We start from the raw sequence: 17,911 nt of genomic DNA on the forward strand, positions 1-17,911 counted from the left end.
ATAAGGAACGTCAAATACTAAGAAAGGGCGGCCTATGAAAGAATTACTACTTTCAATAAGTACACTTAAACGGCTAATTGGGAATAGAAAAACTGTAAAAAGCCCTCTGAGAAAGCCCCCCTCTAACCTTTGATAGTAAGCTTTTCTGTAGTCTGCCTGTTGATGTATTTTCCGTTTGAACTGTGCACAACATGAAGAGACGGAACACTGGCGGCTTGTCACAATGCCCCCCGATGACATCACAATAGCGCTGCTGCCTAGAAAACAAGCTGCGCAGAAGAAGTTGTTCTTTGGGTGGGAGGGTGGGCTAGTGGAAGGAGGGGGCAATCTCTTTTTTTCCCGGGTGGTAGGGGGATGACAGGAGAAGGGAAGCGGGTGGTGAGAAAGGTACAGAGGGCAGGGTTTGGGGGCTGGGAAGGAAAGGGAAAAGATTAGGGTTTGGGGATGATGAAAGGGCTTTCTACGGGTAAGGATGGCAAAGGGTGGCAGTGACGGAAAGTCAGGCAACCTGTCCTGTCCGTCTTTTTGTATCGTGAATTGGAAAGACTGCAAGGGGGAGGGGAGTTGCTTGCGCCCTAAAGGAGGAGTTATTCAGATTCATTGCAGTGGGCGGCGGCTGCAAAACGCACCATTCTTCTTGTTTTGGCTCTGCAAAGCAGCCTTTTCAAGGGTTGGCTTGGGTGACAAAATGTCTTGTGTAGGCGTGGGTTTGTCTCCCTCTCGCTCTCTCTCCCTAAGATGTGTCCGGCATAGGCCAGGGTGCCACTCGAGGCCCAAACCAATTCTGGTTATCGCTTCTCGGCCTTTTGGCTAAGATCAAGTGTAGTATCTGTTCTTATCAGTTTAATATCTGATACGTCCCCTATCTGGGGACCATATATTAAATGGATTTTTAGAACAGGGAGATGGAAATAGAGCTTGCTCTGTCCACTCCACGCATTGACCTGGTATTGCAGTACCTCCAGGAACGGTGCACCCCTTCTTAACCCAGTTTCCAAAAGCAGAACTCAATTCACCTGATTCATATTAGCCCGATTTAATGAATTGGAAGAAAGCATACGTCTTCATATGCACCTCAATTTGGCCCATTCACTTTTCACACTTCCTCCTTTTGTTTTTTATCTTTCACACTTTTGACTTTCTTTATTCATCCAAATAGCAAACTCATCACCACTCAACCTGACCAACTCGGCTATGTCCCCGTGCTGCAGTTCTCTGTCTTATCTAGATCATTTGCAATTGAATGGAATAGATCCCTTTTGGACAAAGTGGATTCACCTGCTGCTGCAGTGACCACAGGTGTGATAACATCTAGAATTGGCATCTGGTGCGATCTCTCCGCTTCCACTCCAAAGAAAGTTACCTGTTTATTCCTATCATGCATTGGTTTTTGGGGTTTTCTTTGAGTAATGATGATCTCTTTAGTAGTCTGTTGGCGCCCTCTCCTGGAGGAATAGTTTGCTTGCTCTTGGACATTCTAAAAGAGAGGTCATGATAGACATTGAGCTTCTGAGCTCAATTGGGGACAGTCATGGGTGATGAATGTTTGCAACCTACTGCGAAGCCTCATACCGCAATATAAGGAACGTCAAATACTAAGAAAGGGCGGCCTATGAAAGAATTACTACTTTCAATAAGTACACTTAAACGGCTAATTGGGAATAGAAAAACTGTAAAAAGCCCTCTGAGAAAGCCCCCCTCTAACCTTTGATAGTAAGCTTTTCTGTAGTCTGCCTGTTGATGTATTTTCCGTTTGAACTGTGCACAACATGAAGAGACGGAACACTGGCGGCTTGTCACAATGCCCCCCGATGACATCACAATAGCGCTGCTGCCTAGAAAACAAGCTGCGCAGAAGAAGTTGTTCTTTGGGTGGGAGGGTGGGCTAGTGGAAGGAGGGGGCAATCTCTTTTTTTCCCGGGTGGTAGGGGGATGACAGGAGAAGGGAAGCGGGTGGTGAGAAAGGTACAGAGGGCAGGGTTTGGGGGCTGGGAAGGAAAGGGAAAAGATTAGGGTTTGGGGATGATGAAAGGGCTTTCTACGGGTAAGGATGGCAAAGGGTGGCAGTGACGGAAAGTCAGGCAACCTGTCCTGTCCGTCTTTTTGTATCGTGAATTGGAAAGACTGCAAGGGGGAGGGGAGTTGCTTGCGCCCTAAAGGAGGAGTTATTCAGATTCATTGCAGTGGGCGGCGGCTGCAAAACGCACCATTCTTCTTGTTTTGGCTCTGCAAAGCAGCCTTTTCAAGGGTTGGCTTGGGTGACAAAATGTCTTGTGTAGGCGTGGGTTTGTCTCCCTCTCGCTCTCTCTCCCTAAGATGTGTCCGGCATAGGCCAGGGTGCCACTCGAGGCCCAAACCAATTCTGGTTATCGCTTCTCGGCCTTTTGGCTAAGATCAAGTGTAGTATCTGTTCTTATCAGTTTAATATCTGATACGTCCCCTATCTGGGGACCATATATTAAATGGATTTTTAGAACAGGGAGATGGAAAAAGAGCTTGCTCTGTCCACTCCACGCATTGACCTGGTATTGCAGTACCTCCAGGAACGGTGCACCCCTTCTTAACCCAGTTTCCAAAAGCAGAACTCAATTCACCTGATTCATATTAGCCCGATTTAATGAATTGGAAGAAAGCATACGTCTTCATATGCACCTCAATTTGGCCCATTCACTTTTCACACTTCCTCCTTTTGTTTTTTATCTTTCACACTTTTGACTTTCTTTATTCATCCAAATAGCAAACTCATCACCACTCAACCTGACCAACTCGGCTATGTCCCCGTGCTGCAGTTCTCTGTCTTATCTAGATCATTTGCAATTGAATGGAATAGATCCCTTTTGGACAAAGTGGATTCACCTGCTGCTGCAGTGACCACAGGTGTGATAACATCTAGAATTGGCATCTGGTGCGATCTCTCCGCTTCCACTCCAAAGAAAGTTACCTGTTTATTCCTATCATGCATTGGTTTTTGGGGTTTTCTTTGAGTAATGATGATCTCTTTAGTAGTCTGTTGGCGCCCTCTCCTGGAGGAATAGTTTGCTTGCTCTTGGACATTCTAAAAGAGAGGTCATGATAGACATTGAGCTTCTGAGCTCAATTGGGGACAGTCATGGGTGATGAATGTTTGCAACCTACTGCGAAGCCTCATACCGCAATATAAGGAACGTCAAATACTAAGAAAGGGCGGCCTATGAAAGAATTACTACTTTCAATAAGTACACTTAAACGGCTAATTGGGAATAGAAAAACTGTAAAAAGCCCTCTGAGAAAGCCCCCCTCTAACCTTTGATAGTAAGCTTTTCTGTAGTCTGCCTGTTGATGTATTTTCCGTTTGAACTGTGCACAACATGAAGAGACGGAACACTGGCGGCTTGTCACAATGCCCCCCGATGACATCACAATAGCGCTGCTGCCTAGAAAACAAGCTGCGCAGAAGAAGTTGTTCTTTGGGTGGGAGGGTGGGCTAGTGGAAGGAGGGGGCAATCTCTTTTTTTCCCGGGTGGTAGGGGGATGACAGGAGAAGGGAAGCGGGTGGTGAGAAAGGTACAGAGGGCAGGGTTTGGGGGCTGGGAAGGAAAGGGAAAAGATTAGGGTTTGGGGATGATGAAAGGGCTTTCTACGGGTAAGGATGGCAAAGGGTGGCAGTGACGGAAAGTCAGGCAACCTGTCCTGTCCGTCTTTTTGTATCGTGAATTGGAAAGACTGCAAGGGGGAGGGGAGTTGCTTGCGCCCTAAAGGAGGAGTTATTCAGATTCATTGCAGTGGGCGGCGGCTGCAAAACGCACCATTCTTCTTGTTTTGGCTCTGCAAAGCAGCCTTTTCAAGGGTTGGCTTGGGTGACAAAATGTCTTGTGTAGGCGTGGGTTTGTCTCCCTCTCGCTCTCTCTCCCTAAGATGTGTCCGGCATAGGCCAGGGTGCCACTCGAGGCCCAAACCAATTCTGGTTATCGCTTCTCGGCCTTTTGGCTAAGATCAAGTGTAGTATCTGTGAGGCTCGGCAGATGCAATGCACACTGGAAGGTTGCGCTTGCTAGTACTCTGGATGTATAGTATATTCATCTAGAGGAAAACATGGCCCTACCAGGATCGAGGCTATTAGACTGAGTAAGTGTGGGGGCTATGGTGCAATGTGCCCCAGGACTGACGACCCTGGAGTGAGTCTGAGCTTGCTGGCTTGGGACCCCGGCGAGCCTTGGGCTCTGTAGCACACCGTACCTTGCCCTTTCATACTTTCTGAGCATATTGCTCTATCCCGGCCTTCTGGCTAGGAAGGGAAATTTTTATAATCATGGTCGGAGGTTCGTTCAGCTTTGGGCTGAGAAACCAACACCCGGTTGGAGGTCCGGGTCAGCTTCGGCTGAGAAACCAACACCCGGTTTGAGGTCCGGGTCAGCTTCGGCTGAGAAACCAACACCCGGTTGGAGGTCCGGGTCAGCTTCGGCTGAGAAACCAACACCCGGTTGGAGGTCCGGGTCAGCTTCGGCTGAGAAACCAACACCCGGTTGGAGGTCCGGTTAGCCTTGGGCTGAGAAACTAACACCGGTTGACGGTCCGGGCAGTTTCGGCTGCGAAACCAACAACTAGTAGCTCTCTACTCCACTTGGGTAAGATGCCTGGGTGGACGCTGGGAGCAACGACAAGGCTCAACCAGGCTTCGGCTTGGGGGAGCACCGAAGATCCCTGACCCTTGCTGTGGCCTTCTGGCTCGGAGGGACGGGGTTGATTTTTGGGGACCCTCTCCTCACGGAAGGGTCCACACGAATCCTAGCCTTTGCACTGTTTTTGGTGTGACTTCGGTCATGCATTTTTTGCGGTGCTTTGGAAAGCTTCATTAAATCAAAAAATCTGTTCTTATCAGTTTAATATCTGATACGTCCCCTATCTGGGGACCATATATTAAATGGATTTTTAGAACAGGGAGATGGAAAAAGAGCTTGCTCTGTCCACTCCACGCATTGACCTGGTATTGCAGTACCTCCAGGAACGGTGCACCCCTTCTTAACCCAGTTTCCAAAAGCAGAACTCAATTCACCTGATTCATATTAGCCCGATTTAATGAATTGGAAGAAAGCATACGTCTTCATATGCACCTCAATTTGGCCCATTCACTTTTCACACTTCCTCCTTTTGTTTTTTATCTTTCACACTTTTGACTTTCTTTATTCATCCAAATAGCAAACTCATCACCACTCAACCTGACCAACTCGGCTATGTCCCCGTGCTGCAGTTCTCTGTCTTATCTAGATCATTTGCAATTGAATGGAATAGATCCCTTTTGGACAAAGTGGATTCACCTGCTGCTGCAGTGACCACAGGTGTGATAACATCTAGAATTGGCATCTGGTGCGATCTCTCCGCTTCCACTCCAAAGAAAGTTACCTGTTTATTCCTATCATGCATTGGTTTTTGGGGTTTTCTTTGAGTAATGATGATCTCTTTAGTAGTCTGTTGGCGCCCTCTCCTGGAGGAATAGTTTGCTTGCTCTTGGACATTCTAAAAGAGAGGTCATGATAGACATTGAGCTTCTGAGCTCAATTGGGGACAGTCATGGGTGATGAATGTTTGCAACCTACTGCGAAGCCTCATACCGCAATATAAGGAACGTCAAATACTAAGAAAGGGCGGCCTATGAAAGAATTACTACTTTCAATAAGTACACTTAAACGGCTAATTGGGAATAGAAAAACTGTAAAAAGCCCTCTGAGAAAGCCCCCCTCTAACCTTTGATAGTAAGCTTTTCTGTAGTCTGCCTGTTGATGTATTTTCCGTTTGAACTGTGCACAACATGAAGAGACGGAACACTGGCGGCTTGTCACAATGCCCCCCGATGACATCACAATAGCGCTGCTGCCTAGAAAACAAGCTGCGCAGAAGAAGTTGTTCTTTGGGTGGGAGGGTGGGCTAGTGGAAGGAGGGGGCAATCTCTTTTTTTCCCGGGTGGTAGGGGGATGACAGGAGAAGGGAAGCGGGTGGTGAGAAAGGTACAGAGGGCAGGGTTTGGGGGCTGGGAAGGAAAGGGAAAAGATTAGGGTTTGGGGATGATGAAAGGGCTTTCTACGGGTAAGGATGGCAAAGGGTGGCAGTGACGGAAAGTCAGGCAACCTGTCCTGTCCGTCTTTTTGTATCGTGAATTGGAAAGACTGCAAGGGGGAGGGGAGTTGCTTGCGCCCTAAAGGAGGAGTTATTCAGATTCATTGCAGTGGGCGGCGGCTGCAAAACGCACCATTCTTCTTGTTTTGGCTCTGCAAAGCAGCCTTTTCAAGGGTTGGCTTGGGTGACAAAATGTCTTGTGTAGGCGTGGGTTTGTCTCCCTCTCGCTCTCTCTCCCTAAGATGTGTCCGGCATAGGCCAGGGTGCCACTCGAGGCCCAAACCAATTCTGGTTATCGCTTCTCGGCCTTTTGGCTAAGATCAAGTGTAGTATCTGTTCTTATCAGTTTAATATCTGATACGTCCCCTATCTGGGGACCATATATTAAATGGATTTTTAGAACAGGGAGATGGAAAAAGAGCTTGCTCTGTCCACTCCACGCATTGACCTGGTATTGCAGTACCTCCAGGAACGGTGCACCCCTTCTTAACCCAGTTTCCAAAAGCAGAACTCAATTCACCTGATTCATATTAGCCCGATTTAATGAATTGGAAGAAAGCATACGTCTTCATATGCACCTCAATTTGGCCCATTCACTTTTCACACTTCCTCCTTTTGTTTTTTATCTTTCACACTTTTGACTTTCTTTATTCATCCAAATAGCAAACTCATCACCACTCAACCTGACCAACTCGGCTATGTCCCCGTGCTGCAGTTCTCTGTCTTATCTAGATCATTTGCAATTGAATGGAATAGATCCCTTTTGGACAAAGTGGATTCACCTGCTGCTGCAGTGACCACAGGTGTGATAACATCTAGAATTGGCATCTGGTGCGATCTCTCCGCTTCCACTCCAAAGAAAGTTACCTGTTTATTCCTATCATGCATTGGTTTTTGGGGTTTTCTTTGAGTAATGATGATCTCTTTAGTAGTCTGTTGGCGCCCTCTCCTGGAGGAATAGTTTGCTTGCTCTTGGACATTCTAAAAGAGAGGTCATGATAGACATTGAGCTTCTGAGCTCAATTGGGGACAGTCATGGGTGATGAATGTTTGCAACCTACTGCGAAGCCTCATACCGCAATATAAGGAACGTCAAATACTAAGAAAGGGCGGCCTATGAAAGAATTACTACTTTCAATAAGTACACTTAAACGGCTAATTGGGAATAGAAAAACTGTAAAAAGCCCTCTGAGAAAGCCCCCCTCTAACCTTTGATAGTAAGCTTTTCTGTAGTCTGCCTGTTGATGTATTTTCCGTTTGAACTGTGCACAACATGAAGAGACGGAACACTGGCGGCTTGTCACAATGCCCCCCGATGACATCACAATAGCGCTGCTGCCTAGAAAACAAGCTGCGCAGAAGAAGTTGTTCTTTGGGTGGGAGGGTGGGCTAGTGGAAGGAGGGGGCAATCTCTTTTTTTCCCGGGTGGTAGGGGGATGACAGGAGAAGGGAAGCGGGTGGTGAGAAAGGTACAGAGGGCAGGGTTTGGGGGCTGGGAAGGAAAGGGAAAAGATTAGGGTTTGGGGATGATGAAAGGGCTTTCTACGGGTAAGGATGGCAAAGGGTGGCAGTGACGGAAAGTCAGGCAACCTGTCCTGTCCGTCTTTTTGTATCGTGAATTGGAAAGACTGCAAGGGGGAGGGGAGTTGCTTGCGCCCTAAAGGAGGAGTTATTCAGATTCATTGCAGTGGGCGGCGGCTGCAAAACGCACCATTCTTCTTGTTTTGGCTCTGCAAAGCAGCCTTTTCAAGGGTTGGCTTGGGTGACAAAATGTCTTGTGTAGGCGTGGGTTTGTCTCCCTCTCGCTCTCTCTCCCTAAGATGTGTCCGGCATAGGCCAGGGTGCCACTCGAGGCCCAAACCAATTCTGGTTATCGCTTCTCGGCCTTTTGGCTAAGATCAAGTGTAGTATCTGTTCTTATCAGTTTAATATCTGATACGTCCCCTATCTGGGGACCATATATTAAATGGATTTTTAGAACAGGGAGATGGAAAAAGAGCTTGCTCTGTCCACTCCACGCATTGACCTGGTATTGCAGTACCTCCAGGAACGGTGCACCCCTTCTTAACCCAGTTTCCAAAAGCAGAACTCAATTCACCTGATTCATATTAGCCCGATTTAATGAATTGGAAGAAAGCATACGTCTTCATATGCACCTCAATTTGGCCCATTCACTTTTCACACTTCCTCCTTTTGTTTTTTATCTTTCACACTTTTGACTTTCTTTATTCATCCAAATAGCAAACTCATCACCACTCAACCTGACCAACTCGGCTATGTCCCCGTGCTGCAGTTCTCTGTCTTATCTAGATCATTTGCAATTGAATGGAATAGATCCCTTTTGGACAAAGTGGATTCACCTGCTGCTGCAGTGACCACAGGTGTGATAACATCTAGAATTGGCATCTGGTGCGATCTCTCCGCTTCCACTCCAAAGAAAGTTACCTGTTTATTCCTATCATGCATTGGTTTTTGGGGTTTTCTTTGAGTAATGATGATCTCTTTAGTAGTCTGTTGGCGCCCTCTCCTGGAGGAATAGTTTGCTTGCTCTTGGACATTCTAAAAGAGAGGTCATGATAGACATTGAGCTTCTGAGCTCAATTGGGGACAGTCATGGGTGATGAATGTTTGCAACCTACTGCGAAGCCTCATACCGCAATATAAGGAACGTCAAATACTAAGAAAGGGCGGCCTATGAAAGAATTACTACTTTCAATAAGTACACTTAAACGGCTAATTGGGAATAGAAAAACTGTAAAAAGCCCTCTGAGAAAGCCCCCCTCTAACCTTTGATAGTAAGCTTTTCTGTAGTCTGCCTGTTGATGTATTTTCCGTTTGAACTGTGCACAACATGAAGAGACGGAACACTGGCGGCTTGTCACAATGCCCCCCGATGACATCACAATAGCGCTGCTGCCTAGAAAACAAGCTGCGCAGAAGAAGTTGTTCTTTGGGTGGGAGGGTGGGCTAGTGGAAGGAGGGGGCAATCTCTTTTTTTCCCGGGTGGTAGGGGGATGACAGGAGAAGGGAAGCGGGTGGTGAGAAAGGTACAGAGGGCAGGGTTTGGGGGCTGGGAAGGAAAGGGAAAAGATTAGGGTTTGGGGATGATGAAAGGGCTTTCTACGGGTAAGGATGGCAAAGGGTGGCAGTGACGGAAAGTCAGGCAACCTGTCCTGTCCGTCTTTTTGTATCGTGAATTGGAAAGACTGCAAGGGGGAGGGGAGTTGCTTGCGCCCTAAAGGAGGAGTTATTCAGATTCATTGCAGTGGGCGGCGGCTGCAAAACGCACCATTCTTCTTGTTTTGGCTCTGCAAAGCAGCCTTTTCAAGGGTTGGCTTGGGTGACAAAATGTCTTGTGTAGGCGTGGGTTTGTCTCCCTCTCGCTCTCTCTCCCTAAGATGTGTCCGGCATAGGCCAGGGTGCCACTCGAGGCCCAAACCAATTCTGGTTATCGCTTCTCGGCCTTTTGGCTAAGATCAAGTGTAGTATCTGTTCTTATCAGTTTAATATCTGATACGTCCCCTATCTGGGGACCATATATTAAATGGATTTTTAGAACAGGGAGATGGAAAAAGAGCTTGCTCTGTCCACTCCACGCATTGACCTGGTATTGCAGTACCTCCAGGAACGGTGCACCCCTTCTTAACCCAGTTTCCAAAAGCAGAACTCAATTCACCTGATTCATATTAGCCCGATTTAATGAATTGGAAGAAAGCATACGTCTTCATATGCACCTCAATTTGGCCCATTCACTTTTCACACTTCCTCCTTTTGTTTTTTATCTTTCACACTTTTGACTTTCTTTATTCATCCAAATAGCAAACTCATCACCACTCAACCTGACCAACTCGGCTATGTCCCCGTGCTGCAGTTCTCTGTCTTATCTAGATCATTTGCAATTGAATGGAATAGATCCCTTTTGGACAAAGTGGATTCACCTGCTGCTGCAGTGACCACAGGTGTGATAACATCTAGAATTGGCATCTGGTGCGATCTCTCCGCTTCCACTCCAAAGAAAGTTACCTGTTTATTCCTATCATGCATTGGTTTTTGGGGTTTTCTTTGAGTAATGATGATCTCTTTAGTAGTCTGTTGGCGCCCTCTCCTGGAGGAATAGTTTGCTTGCTCTTGGACATTCTAAAAGAGAGGTCATGATAGACATTGAGCTTCTGAGCTCAATTGGGGACAGTCATGGGTGATGAATGTTTGCAACCTACTGCGAAGCCTCATACCGCAATATAAGGAACGTCAAATACTAAGAAAGGGCGGCCTATGAAAGAATTACTACTTTCAATAAGTACACTTAAACGGCTAATTGGGAATAGAAAAACTGTAAAAAGCCTCTGAGAAAGCCCCCCTCTAACCTTTGATAGTAAGCTTTTCTGTAGTCTGCCTGTTGATGTATTTTCCGTTTGAACTGTGCACAACATGAAGAGACGGAACACTGGCGGCTTGTCACAATGCCCCCCGATGACATCACAATAGCGCTGCTGCCTAGAAAACAAGCCTGCGCAGAAGAAGTTGTTCTTTGGGTGGGAGGGTGGGCTAGTGGAAGGAGGGGGCAATCTCTTTTTTTCCCGGGTGGTAGGGGGATGACAGGAGAAGGGAAGCGGGTGGTGAGAAAGGTACAGAGGGCAGGGTTTGGGGGCTGGGAAGGAAAGGGAAAAGATTAGGGTTTGGGGATGATGAAAGGGCTTTCTACGGGTAAGGATGGCAAAGGGTGGCAGTGACGGAAAGTCAGGCAACCTGTCCTGTCCGTCTTTTTGTATCGTGAATTGGAAAGACTGCAAGGGGGAGGGGAGTTGCTTGCGCCCTAAAGGAGGAGTTATTCAGATTCATTGCAGTGGGCGGCGGCTGCAAAACGCACCATTCTTCTTGTTTTGGCTCTGCAAAGCAGCCTTTTCAAGGGTTGGCTTGGGTGACAAAATGTCTTGTGTAGGCGTGGGTTTGTCTCCCTCTCGCTCTCTCTCCCTAAGATGTGTCCGGCATAGGCCAGGGTGCCACTCGAGGCCCAAACCAATTCTGGTTATCGCTTCTCGGCCTTTTGGCTAAGATCAAGTGTAGTATCTGTTCTTATCAGTTTAATATCTGATACGTCCCCTATCTGGGGACCATATATTAAATGGATTTTTAGAACAGGGAGATGGAAAAAGAGCTTGCTCTGTCCACTCCACGCATTGACCTGGTATTGCAGTACCTCCAGGAACGGTGCACCCCTTCTTAACCCAGTTTCCAAAAGCAGAACTCAATTCACCTGATTCATATTAGCCCGATTTAATGAATTGGAAGAAAGCATACGTCTTCATATGCACCTCAATTTGGCCCATTCACTTTTCACACTTCCTCCTTTTGTTTTTTATCTTTCACACTTTTGACTTTCTTTATTCATCCAAATAGCAAACTCATCACCACTCAACCTGACCAACTCGGCTATGTCCCCGTGCTGCAGTTCTCTGTCTTATCTAGATCATTTGCAATTGAATGGAATAGATCCCTTTTGGACAAAGTGGATTCACCTGCTGCTGCAGTGACCACAGGTGTGATAACATCTAGAATTGGCATCTGGTGCGATCTCTCCGCTTCCACTCCAAAGAAAGTTACCTGTTTATTCCTATCATGCATTGGTTTTTGGGGTTTTCTTTGAGTAATGATGATCTCTTTAGTAGTCTGTTGGCGCCCTCTCCTGGAGGAATAGTTTGCTTGCTCTTGGACATTCTAAAAGAGAGGTCATGATAGACATTGAGCTTCTGAGCTCAATTGGGGACAGTCATGGGTGATGAATGTTTGCAACCTACTGCGAAGCCTCATACCGCAATATAAGGAACGTCAAATACTAAGAAAGGGCGGCCTATGAAAGAATTACTACTTTCAATAAGTACACTTAAACGGCTAATTGGGAATAGAAAAACTGTAAAAAGCCCTCTGAGAAAGCCCCCCTCTAACCTTTGATAGTAAGCTTTTCTGTAGTCTGCCTGTTGATGTATTTTCCGTTTGAACTGTGCACAACATGAAGAGACGGAACACTGGCGGCTTGTCACAATGCCCCCCGATGACATCACAATAGCGCTGCTGCCTAGAAAACAAGCTGCGCAGAAGAAGTTGTTCTTTGGGTGGGAGGGTGGGCTAGTGGAAGGAGGGGGCAATCTCTTTTTTTCCCGGGTGGTAGGGGGATGACAGGAGAAGGGAAGCGGGTGGTGAGAAAGGTACAGAGGGCAGGGTTTGGGGGCTGGGAAGGAAAGGGAAAAGATTAGGGTTTGGGGATGATGAAAGGGCTTTCTACGGGTAAGGATGGCAAAGGGTGGCAGTGACGGAAAGTCAGGCAACCTGTCCTGTCCGTCTTTTTGTATCGTGAATTGGAAAGACTGCAAGGGGGAGGGGAGTTGCTTGCGCCCTAAAGGAGGAGTTATTCAGATTCATTGCAGTGGGCGGCGGCTGCAAAACGCACCATTCTTCTTGTTTTGGCTCTGCAAAGCAGCCTTTTCAAGGGTTGGCTTGGGTGACAAAATGTCTTGTGTAGGCGTGGGTTTGTCTCCCTCTCGCTCTCTCTCCCTAAGATGTGTCCGGCATAGGCCAGGGTGCCACTCGAGGCCCAAACCAATTCTGGTTATCGCTTCTCGGCCTTTTGGCTAAGATCAAGTGTAGTATCTGTTCTTATCAGTTTAATATCTGATACGTCCCCTATCTGGGGACCATATATTAAATGGATTTTTAGAACAGGGAGATGGAAAAAGAGCTTGCTCTGTCCACTCCACGCATTGACCTGGTATTGCAGTACCTCCAGGAACGGTGCACCCCTTCTTAACCCAGTTTCCAAAAGCAGAACTCAATTCACCTGATTCATATTAGCCCGATTTAATGAATTGGAAGAAAGCATACGTCTTCATATGCACCTCAATTTGGCCCATTCACTTTTCACACTTCCTCCTTTTGTTTTTTATCTTTCACACTTTTGACTTTCTTTATTCATCCAAATAGCAAACTCATCACCACTCAACCTGACCAACTCGGCTATGTCCCCGTGCTGCAGTTCTCTGTCTTATCTAGATCATTTGCAATTGAATGGAATAGATCCCTTTTGGACAAAGTGGATTCACCTGCTGCTGCAGTGACCACAGGTGTGATAACATCTAGAATTGGCATCTGGTGCGATCTCTCCGCTTCCACTCCAAAGAAAGTTACCTGTTTATTCCTATCATGCATTGGTTTTTGGGGTTTTCTTTGAGTAATGATGATCTCTTTAGTAGTCTGTTGGCGCCCTCTCCTGGAGGAATAGTTTGCTTGCTCTTGGACATTCTAAAAGAGAGGTCATGATAGACATTGAGCTTCTGAGCTCAATTGGGGACAGTCATGGGTGATGAATGTTTGCAACCTACTGCGAAGCCTCATACCGCAATATAAGGAACGTCAAATACTAAGAAAGGGCGGCCTATGAAAGAATTACTACTTTCAATAAGTACACTTAAACGGCTAATTGGGAATAGAAAAACTGTAAAAAGCCCTCTGAGAAAGCCCCCCTCTAACCTTTGATAGTAAGCTTTTCTGTAGTCTGCCTGTTGATGTATTTTCCGTTTGAACTGTGCACAACATGAAGAGACGGAACACTGGCGGCTTGTCACAATGCCCCCCGATGACATCACAATAGCGCTGCTGCCTAGAAAACAAGCTGCGCAGAAGAAGTTGTTCTTTGGGTGGGAGGGTGGGCTAGTGGAAGGAGGGGGCAATCTCTTTTTTTCCCGGGTGGTAGGGGGATGACAGGAGAAGGGAAGCGGGTGGTGAGAAAGGTACAGAGGGCAGGGTTTGGGGGCTGGGAAGGAAAGGGAAAAGATTAGGGTTTGGGGATGATGAAAGGGCTTTCTACGGGTAAGGATGGCAAAGGGTGGCAGTGACGGAAAGTCAGGCAACCTGTCCTGTCCGTCTTTTTGTATCGTGAATTGGAAAGACTGCAAGGGGGAGGGGAGTTGCTTGCGCCCTAAAGGAGGAGTTATTCAGATTCATTGCAGTGGGCGGCGGCTGCAAAACGCACCATTCTTCTTGTTTTGGCTCTGCAAAGCAGCCTTTTCAAGGGTTGGCTTGGGTGACAAAATGTCTTGTGTAGGCGTGGGTTTGTCTCCCTCTCGCTCTCTCTCCCTAAGATGTGTCCGGCATAGGCCAGGGTGCCACTCGAGGCCCAAACCAATTCTGGTTATCGCTTCTCGGCCTTTTGGCTAAGATCAAGTGTAGTATCTGTTCTTATCAGTTTAATATCTGATACGTCCCCTATCTGGGGACCATATATTAAATGGATTTTTAGAACAGGGAGATGGAAAAAGAGCTTGCTCTGTCCACTCCACGCATTGACCTGGTATTGCAGTACCTCCAGGAACGGTGCACCCCTTCTTAACCCAGTTTCCAAAAGCAGAACTCAATTCACCTGATTCATATTAGCCCGATTTAATGAATTGGAAGAAAGCATACGTCTTCATATGCACCTCAATTTGGCCCATTCACTTTTCACACTTCCTCCTTTTGTTTTTTATCTTTCACACTTTTGACTTTCTTTATTCATCCAAATAGCAAACTCATCACCACTCAACCTGACCAACTCGGCTATGTCCCCGTGCTGCAGTTCTCTGTCTTATCTAGATCATTTGCAATTGAATGGAATAGATCCCTTTTGGACAAAGTGGATTCACCTGCTGCTGCAGTGACCACAGGTGTGATAACATCTAGAATTGGCATCTGGTGCGATCTCTCCGCTTCCACTCCAAAGAAAGTTACCTGTTTATTCCTATCATGCATTGGTTTTTGGGGTTTTCTTTGAGTAATGATGATCTCTTTAGTAGTCTGTTGGCGCCCTCTCCTGGAGGAATAGTTTGCTTGCTCTTGGACATTCTAAAAGAGAGGTCATGATAGACATTGAGCTTCTGAGCTCAATTGGGGACAGTCATGGGTGATGAATGTTTGCAACCTACTGCGAAGCCTCATACCGCAATATAAGGAACGTCAAATACTAAGAAAGGGCGGCCTATGAAAGAATTACTACTTTCAATAAGTACACTTAAACGGCTAATTGGGAATAGAAAAACTGTAAAAAGCCCTCTGAGAAAGCCCCCCTCTAACCTTTGATAGTAAGCTTTTCTGTAGTCTGCCTGTTGATGTATTTTCCGTTTGAACTGTGCACAACATGAAGAGACGGAACACTGGCGGCTTGTCACAATGCCCCCCGATGACATCACAATAGCGCTGCTGCCTAGAAAACAAGCTGCGCAGAAGAAGTTGTTCTTTGGGTGGGAGGGTGGGCTAGTGGAAGGAGGGGGCAATCTCTTTTTTTCCCGGGTGGTAGGGGGATGACAGGAGAAGGGAAGCGGGTGGTGAGAAAGGTACAGAGGGCAGGGTTTGGGGGCTGGGAAGGAAAGGGAAAAGATTAGGGTTTGGGGATGATGAAAGGGCTTTCTACGGGTAAGGATGGCAAAGGGTGGCAGTGACGGAAAGTCAGGCAACCTGTCCTGTCCGTCTTTTTGTATCGTGAATTGGAAAGACTGCAAGGGGGAGGGGAGTTGCTTGCGCCCTAAAGGAGGAGTTATTCAGATTCATTGCAGTGGGCGGCGGCTGCAAAACGCACCATTCTTCTTGTTTTGGCTCTGCAAAGCAGCCTTTTCAAGGGTTGGCTTGGGTGACAAAATGTCTTGTGTAGGCGTGGGTTTGTCTCCCTCTCGCTCTCTCTCCCTAAGATGTGTCCGGCATAGGCCAGGGTGCCACTCGAGGCCCAAACCAATTCTGGTTATCGCTTCTCGGCCTTTTGGCTAAGATCAAGTGTAGTATCTGTTCTTATCAGTTTAATATCTGATACGTCCCCTATCTGGGGACCATATATTAAATGGATTTTTAGAACAGGGAGATGGAAAAAGAGCTTGCTCTGTCCACTCCACGCATTGACCTGGTATTGCAGTACCTCCAGGAACGGTGCACCCCTTCTTAACCCAGTTTCCAAAAGCAGAACTCAATTCACCTGATTCATATTAGCCCGATTTAATGAATTGGAAGAAAGCATACGTCTTCATATGCACCTCAATTTGGCCCATTCACTTTTCACACTTCCTCCTTTTGTTTTTTATCTTTCACACTTTTGACTTTCTTTATTCATCCAAATAGCAAACTCATCACCACTCAACCTGACCAACTCGGCTATGTCCCCGTGCTGCAGTTCTCTGTCTTATCTAGATCATTTGCAATTGAATGGAATAGATCCCTTTTGGACAAAGTGGATTCACCTGCTGCTGCAGTGACCACAGGTGTGATAACATCTAGAATTGGCATCTGGTGCGATCTCTCCGCTTCCACTCCAAAGAAAGTTACCTGTTTATTCCTATCATGCATTGGTTTTTGGGGTTTTCTTTGAGTAATGATGATCTCTTTAGTAGTCTGTTGGCGCCCTCTCCTGGAGGAATAGTTTGCTTGCTCTTGGACATTCTAAAAGAGAGGTCATGATAGACATTGAGCTTCTGAGCTCAATTGGGGACAGTCATGGGTGATGAATGTTTGCAACCTACTGCGAAGCCTCATACCGCAATATAAGGAACGTCAAATACTAAGAAAGGGCGGCCTATGAAAGAATTACTACTTTCAATAAGTACACTTAAACGGCTAATTGGGAATAGAAAAACTGTAAAAAGCCCTCTGAGAAAGCCCCCCTCTAACCTTTGATAGTAAGCTTTTCTGTAGTCTGCCTGTTGATGTATTTTCCGTTTGAACTGTGCACAACATGAAGAGACGGAACACTGGCGGCTTGTCACAATGCCCCCCGATGACATCACAATAGCGCTGCTGCCTAGAAAACAAGCTGCGCAGAAGAAGTTGTTCTTTGGGTGGGAGGGTGGGCTAGTGGAAGGAGGGGGCAATCTCTTTTTTTCCCGGGTGGTAGGGGGATGACAGGAGAAGGGAAGCGGGTGGTGAGAAAGGTACAGAGGGCAGGGTTTGGGGGCTGGGAAGGAAAGGGAAAAGATTAGGGTTTGGGGATGATGAAAGGGCTTTCTACGGGTAAGGATGGCAAAGGGTGGCAGTGACGGAAAGTCAGGCAACCTGTCCTGTCCGTCTTTTTGTATCGTGAATTGGAAAGACTGCAAGGGGGAGGGGAGTTGCTTGCGCCCTAAAGGAGGAGTTATTCAGATTCATTGCAGTGGGCGGCGGCTGCAAAACGCACCATTCTTCTTGTTTTGGCTCTGCAAAGCAGCCTTTTCAAGGGTTGGCTTGGGTGACAAAATGTCTTGTGTAGGCGTGGGTTTGTCTCCCTCTCGCTCTCTCTCCCTAAGATGTGTCCGGCATAGGCCAGGGTGCCACTCGAGGCCCAAACCAATTCTGGTTATCGCTTCTCGGCCTTTTGGCTAAGATCAAGTGTAGTATCTGTTCTTATCAGTTTAATATCTGATACGTCCCCTATCTGGGGACCATATATTAAATGGATTTTTAGAACAGGGAGATGGAAAAAGAGCTTGCTCTGTCCACTCCACGCATTGACCTGGTATTGCAGTACCTCCAGGAACGGTGCACCCCTTCTTAACCCAGTTTCCAAAAGCAGAACTCAATTCACCTGATTCATATTAGCCCGATTTAATGAATTGGAAGAAAGCATACGTCTTCATATGCACCTCAATTTGGCCCATTCACTTTTCACACTTCCTCCTTTTGTTTTTTATCTTTCACACTTTTGACTTTCTTTATTCATCCAAATAGCAAACTCATCACCACTCAACCTGACCAACTCGGCTATGTCCCCGTGCTGCAGTTCTCTGTCTTATCTAGATCATTTGCAATTGAATGGAATAGATCCCTTTTGGACAAAGTG

The 17,911-nt window shown here is 46.8% G+C and overlaps 11 non-coding genes and 1 pseudogene across 11 annotated transcripts; all 12 read left to right on the plus strand.

Moving 5' to 3' along the window:
• Positions 1-790: 790 nt before the first annotated feature.
• On the plus strand, positions 791-981 carry LOC142272172 (U2 spliceosomal RNA). The gene has a single exon (XR_012737088.1). It is a non-coding gene; the product is annotated as a U2 spliceosomal RNA (small nuclear RNA).
• Positions 982-2,368: 1,387 nt separating this feature from the next.
• Positions 2,369-2,559, plus strand: LOC142272177 (U2 spliceosomal RNA). Its single transcript, XR_012737093.1, has one exon. It is a non-coding gene; the product is annotated as a U2 spliceosomal RNA (small nuclear RNA).
• Positions 2,560-3,946: 1,387 nt separating this feature from the next.
• On the plus strand, positions 3,947-4,073 carry LOC142272221 (U2 spliceosomal RNA; annotated as a pseudogene).
• A 726-nt stretch (positions 4,074-4,799) lies between these two features.
• Positions 4,800-4,997, plus strand: LOC142272218 (U2 spliceosomal RNA). The gene has a single exon (XR_012737128.1). It is a non-coding gene; the product is annotated as a U2 spliceosomal RNA (small nuclear RNA).
• A 1,387-nt stretch (positions 4,998-6,384) lies between these two features.
• On the plus strand, positions 6,385-6,575 carry LOC142272179 (U2 spliceosomal RNA). Its single transcript, XR_012737094.1, has one exon. It is a non-coding gene; the product is annotated as a U2 spliceosomal RNA (small nuclear RNA).
• A 1,387-nt stretch (positions 6,576-7,962) lies between these two features.
• Positions 7,963-8,153, plus strand: LOC142272180 (U2 spliceosomal RNA). Its single transcript, XR_012737095.1, has one exon. It is a non-coding gene; the product is annotated as a U2 spliceosomal RNA (small nuclear RNA).
• Positions 8,154-9,540: 1,387 nt separating this feature from the next.
• LOC142272181 (U2 spliceosomal RNA) lies at positions 9,541-9,731 on the plus strand. The gene has a single exon (XR_012737096.1). It is a non-coding gene; the product is annotated as a U2 spliceosomal RNA (small nuclear RNA).
• A 1,387-nt stretch (positions 9,732-11,118) lies between these two features.
• Positions 11,119-11,309, plus strand: LOC142272182 (U2 spliceosomal RNA). Its single transcript, XR_012737097.1, has one exon. It is a non-coding gene; the product is annotated as a U2 spliceosomal RNA (small nuclear RNA).
• Positions 11,310-12,696: 1,387 nt separating this feature from the next.
• On the plus strand, positions 12,697-12,887 carry LOC142272183 (U2 spliceosomal RNA). Its single transcript, XR_012737098.1, has one exon. It is a non-coding gene; the product is annotated as a U2 spliceosomal RNA (small nuclear RNA).
• Positions 12,888-14,274: 1,387 nt separating this feature from the next.
• Positions 14,275-14,465, plus strand: LOC142272185 (U2 spliceosomal RNA). Its single transcript, XR_012737100.1, has one exon. It is a non-coding gene; the product is annotated as a U2 spliceosomal RNA (small nuclear RNA).
• A 1,387-nt stretch (positions 14,466-15,852) lies between these two features.
• Positions 15,853-16,043, plus strand: LOC142272186 (U2 spliceosomal RNA). The gene has a single exon (XR_012737101.1). It is a non-coding gene; the product is annotated as a U2 spliceosomal RNA (small nuclear RNA).
• A 1,387-nt stretch (positions 16,044-17,430) lies between these two features.
• Positions 17,431-17,621, plus strand: LOC142272187 (U2 spliceosomal RNA). Its single transcript, XR_012737102.1, has one exon. It is a non-coding gene; the product is annotated as a U2 spliceosomal RNA (small nuclear RNA).
• Positions 17,622-17,911: the final 290 nt, after the last annotated feature.

The sequence above is a fragment of the Anomaloglossus baeobatrachus genome, unplaced genomic scaffold, assembly GCF_048569485.1.
Source record: "Anomaloglossus baeobatrachus isolate aAnoBae1 unplaced genomic scaffold, aAnoBae1.hap1 Scaffold_3468, whole genome shotgun sequence".
Lineage (NCBI taxonomy): Eukaryota > Metazoa > Chordata > Amphibia > Anura > Aromobatidae > Anomaloglossus > Anomaloglossus baeobatrachus.